The 5,000-nt window shown below is 60.6% G+C and overlaps 1 non-coding gene across 1 annotated transcript in view; it reads right to left on the reverse strand.

The window, feature by feature from the left end:
* LOC117305492 overlaps nt 1-4,841 on the reverse strand; it is an 8,555-nt gene extending 3,714 nt beyond the window's left edge. Inside the window, exon 1 of the ribosomal RNA XR_004520683.1 lies at nt 1-4,841. This exon is cut by the window's left edge and continues 3,714 nt beyond it. This is a non-coding gene — a ribosomal RNA (large subunit ribosomal RNA).
* Between the last annotated feature and the right edge of the window lie 159 nt (nt 4,842-5,000).

Consider the following 5,000-nt stretch of genomic DNA (forward strand, 5'->3'; position numbering starts at 1 on the left):
GCAATGCATTTGCCCATCTGAGTCTCCGGGTTTAGACCTACGAACTCCAGGTATGCCTTTTTGTTCAGTGCTGACGTCGGTGTCGGCACTTTGACCGCTGCCCTTGATTTGGGCTTTAAAGGCACCTGTTGGTTTGTTCTTTTCAGACCGCGACGCTTGTCACTGATCTGCTTGCAAGTCTTCCCCGGCAGATACTCAGCTATGCATTTGTTGATGTATTTTTCGCCCGCAAACTGCTTCTCCAAATCCCCGAGGCGATCGACTTCCTCCTCGGTCCAGACTTGAACCCTAGCCTGTGCCGCGTTGGTTGTCGTTGATCTAGTTTGCCTCTTTCTGGTTGCATCGGCGGCCTTTTTACACAGCCGTTCTTCGTTTCTATGATTGGGATGTTGGTGGCGCTCGTGTTGGCCCAGTCCAATCTTCGATCTGAAGGTTTGGCCGCAGATCTTACAAGGGAACGGGTGTGGGGTTGGGGTTGGGATCTTTCCCTGGCATTTACCCGCATGGCAGGCAAGTGCTTGGAATTTTTGGTATCTTCGTCCGCATTTTCCACATTCCCCTAGAACCACCACTTTTGGGTGAAGCGACTTATAGTGGTCCACTAGACTTTTTCGAGCTGGGAAGAGTTCGTGGCATCGAGCACATGCTGTCTCTCGATAGGGGACAGAGTAGCTTACCACGGCCTCTAGCTCGCTTTCGTCTACGGTCTCGACTAATGTCTCTTCCTCCCTTGGTGGGGTTCCTACCTCCGTTCCTCCGTCATCGCTACTCTCCGATAGTTCTTCTATACCTCGCGGGCTGTTAACCTCCCTTGGGGTTACCGCTTCTGGTTTATTTGACGTCGTTAGGTCAATGACATCATCATCTCTATGTGAGGGCCTCTCTCTTAATACCCCATGCGGGCTGATAGCCGCCCTTTGGGCTTCCGCTTCTGGTGTACTTGGTTCTGTTAGATCAATGATGATGTCGTCACCCCTCATTGGTGACATCTGTTCCTCTCTCTGGGGGGTGGTCACTTCCCCTGCTGGTTGGTCGACAGTATCTGTCCCAACCGCTATAGCTGCCAGAGGCATTTCCCTTCCGGTATACCTCTTCGAGTTCCAGATGGTAAACGTCTCTATCATCTGAAATCGGTTGGCGCTATTGTCATTATCTGTATGCACCACTGTGCTTAATGGAATACCCCACGCACGGTCAATCACACCTTGGGGTGAGGTGTGATGAGTACCAAAAGGCAGAACTGGCTCCACGACCGTCGTCGCGGTTGCCGGTGTTCTGTCTTTAATAGAACTTCCCCATTGGGCACTTTTGGGTGAAGCACGAGGCCTTCGAGTGGTTCCAGGCGGCGCCTCCGCTGGCATGTTCATTGCTTTTATTTGTAATATCATGATTGGTTTGTTGCAATGTCGGGAGGGTTGTTGCGCATTTTATCCATACTAGCATTGGTTTTTGGGAGAGAGAGGTTGGAGGGGTAGTGCCCTCCAGTTCCTTTCTCTCCCGCTGAGCTCTCTTACCTCGTCAAGGTTGCTAGTTACGGTACCCTTCCTTGAAGGGTGGATCCTCTGCGCATAGGATATCCTTTGATGACCGACTATCTCTGGGCATTTCCTCGCCTGTAGCTCCGTGTCGAAACACGACTGTCTCACTGCTACCGGTATGCACCATTTACTATCGAAACCCCATTCATCCGTATGTCTATTGCGTATAGACATATTTCTGTATTGGGTCGTCTCCGGGTCTAGCATCCCCAGCACTACGCATTCGTTCTCCCGACATCGGCTTTTTCTTACCGAGATGCGACGGCCTGTTCATTCTGAAAAACCCAGTCCAGGGTTGTACCACCCCATTTTTCAGAGTTTATGATTTAGGATGTCATGCCAGTTACTCAAGATGTATTCGAGAACGCTGTAATGGGGTCCGGATGTTTCTAAAAGTTATTTAGATTTATCCAGTCCTCACCTTAAGAGAGTCATAGTTACTCCCGCCGTTTACCCGCGCTTCGCTGAATTTCTTCACTTTGACATTCAGAGCACTGGGCAGAAATCACATTGCGTCAACGCCCCGGCTGCGGACGTCGCAATGCTCTGTTTTAATTAGACAGTCGGATTCCCCTGGTCCGTACCAGTTCTGAGCCGGCTGTTGGGTGCCGGCCGAAGCGACCGCACGAGGCGGCCGCGCAGCCAGGACTGTCCACGAGGCGGGCCCCACGCCGGTCCGGGCTCGCCCGGCGACGGAGGCTCAGGAGCCGGCGCACCGGCGGACGGGGGCCCCGGCCCGCCCGCGCCTCGAACGGAGGACACCGCGGGGCCAACCCATCCCCGTCCAACGCCCGGAGGCGAGGAGGGTCAGGGAAGGCGCACCGCGGGCCCCGCCCGGGGACGCGAGACGGAGAGACCGCACCGCCCGGACCCGGCGCGCGCGACCGACCTTCGCCCGGCCGCCACCCGCTCGCCCGGCCCGCGCCGGGGCTCCGCAGCCCGCTTCCAGCCCCGGCCCGACCGACCCAGCCCTCAGAGCCAATCCTTCTCCCGAAGTTACGGATCCGGCTTGCCGACTTCCCTTACCTACATTGTTCTATCGACCAGAGGCTGTTCACCTTGGAGACCGGCTGCGGTTATCGGTACGACCCGAGGCGACGGTCCACGCACTCCCCCGCATTTTCAAGGGCCGGCCGGAGCTCGCCGGACGCCGCCGGAGACGCGGCGCTCTACGGGGCCGCAGCCCCTAGCTCCGGACAAGCCGATTCCAGGGATCCCGCCCCTTACCAAGAAAAGAAAACTCTTCCCGGGGCCCCGGCCGGCGTCTGCGGGCTCGCTCGCTTTACAGCTCGGACCGCCACGAAGACGGAGGGCTCCGCCTCCGGGTTCGGGAATATTGACCCGATTCCCTTTCGCCCGGGGAGCGAGGCCCCCGCTCGCATGGAGAGGGGCGCCCGCCTCCGCTCGGAGCGGAACTTCCCTGGGGCTTAGGATCGACTGACCCATGTACAACTGCTGTTCACATGGAACCCTTCTCCGCCACTCGGTCCTCGAGGATCTCACTCGAATATTTGCTACTACCACCAAGATCTGCGCCCGCGGCGGCTCCACGCGGCCCCACGGCCGGCGCTTCGACGCACACCGCGGCGGCCCTCCTACTCGTCGGGGCATACCACCCGGGGGGCGGTCCTCGCTCTCTGCCCCGACGGCCGGGTATGGGCGGCACGCTCAGCGCCATCCATTTTCAGGGCTAGTTGATTCGGCAGGTGAGTTGTTACACACTCCTTAGCGGATTCCGACTTCCATGGCCACCGTCCTGCTGTCTGTATCAACCAACGCCTTTTCTGGGCTCTGATGAGCGTCGGCCGCAATGCGGCGCCGTAACCCGGCGTTCGGTTCATCCCGCAGCGCCAGTCCTGCTTACCAAGAATGGCCCACTGGGCGCCCGTGCATTCTCTCTGAGTGCCCGGCCCCGAGCCGGCGGGTCGGGCCTCGCACCAATTTAAAGTTTGAGAATAGGTTGAGGTCGTTTCGGCCCCAAGGCCTCTAATCATTCGCTTTACCGGATGCAACTGCAACTACCGGGCGCCAGCTATCCTGAGGGAAACTTCGGAGGGAACCAGCTACTAGACGGTTCGATTAGTCTTTCGCCCCTATACCCAAGTCGGACGATCGATTTGCACGTCAGAATCGCTGCGGACCTCCACCAGAGTTTCCTCTGGCTTCGTCCTGCTCGGGCATAGTTCACCATCTTTCGGGTCCTAGCGTGCCCGCTCTTCCTCCGCCACAGCCGCGGGGGCTCGTGGCAGGGCGGCGGTGCGCCGGCCCCCTGGGGGCCGGATCCCGCCTCGGCCGGACCGGAGCCGGCCTTCACTCTCGTTGCGCCTCGGGGCCTCGACTGGCGGCCCTCCGACTTGCGGGCCCGATAGACTCCTTGGTCCGTGTTTCAAGACGGGTCGGCAAGGCTCACGACAATCGCCCGCGGACCCGGGGCGCCTTGTCAAGATCGTATCCGGGTTCCAGGAACGCACAAACGCCCCGCCGCCACCGAGAACGGTTGCAGCGGGGGGGGCTCGCCGGATTCCCGGGCGACCAGGGCCCCACAGAGGTCTCGGCCCGAAGGCTCCGACCCCGGGGCAGGCGCGGCCCGTCGTCCATACCTCGGTCTGTGCCGCCGGCGCAAAGCGGCCGGGCTATAGGCTCTCCGGCCAGGCCCCCCGTCGGGGACCCGGCATGGTCGGAGGCACCCCACCCGGCCGGCCTCTGCCGGCGACCCAACCGGTCGCGGGCGCCGCGCCCGGGAGAAGTGCACGCGGCCGAGCGCCGACACCCCCGGGCCCCGCCGCCTCGAGTGCGTGCGGGGACCCGATGGGCACCGCGCCGGCCGCGCTGAATCTCCCGGGCCCGATCTGCGCGGCCCTCCCGTTTACTTCTCAGCGGCTTCACGTACTCTTGAACTCTCTCTTCAGAGTGCTTTTCAACTTTCCCTCACGGTACTTGTGCTCTATCGGTCTCGTGCAAGGTATTTAGCCTTGGATGGAGTTTACCACCCTTCTTTGGGCTGCGCTACAAAACAACCCGACTCCCGGAGGCCCTTGTCCGCGACCGGCTGGCGCCCGCCTGGGCCTGACACCCGCCCTGGGACGGAGCACGCCTCAATCAGAAGGACCTCGGCGCCGGCACGGCCGCGGGGGTGGACTTCCTTACGCCACAGTTCCCTCGAGCCCTCGGTGGGGCCCGGGGATTCGGCGATGGGCTCTTCCCGCTTCGCTCGCCGCTACTAGGGGAATCCTTGTTAGTTTCTTTTCCTCCGCTTAGTGATATGCTTAAATCCAGCGGGTCCTCTCGCCCGACCTGAGGTCGATTATCGGTTCGTGTTTTACTCTGAGGGGGGGTAGCCCGCGGCCTGCTTGAGAGGCCAAGAACGGGACTGCGCTCCTCACCCCCCCTACGGACCCGTCAGCGCGGGCCAATGGAAGCTCTCCCTTTTCGGTCTCATTCCCTCTCCGGTCTCCCGGGGCG

The sequence above is a fragment of the Asterias rubens genome, chromosome 22 (genome assembly GCF_902459465.1).
Source record: "Asterias rubens chromosome 22, eAstRub1.3, whole genome shotgun sequence".
NCBI classification, from domain to species: domain Eukaryota; kingdom Metazoa; phylum Echinodermata; class Asteroidea; order Forcipulatida; family Asteriidae; genus Asterias; species Asterias rubens.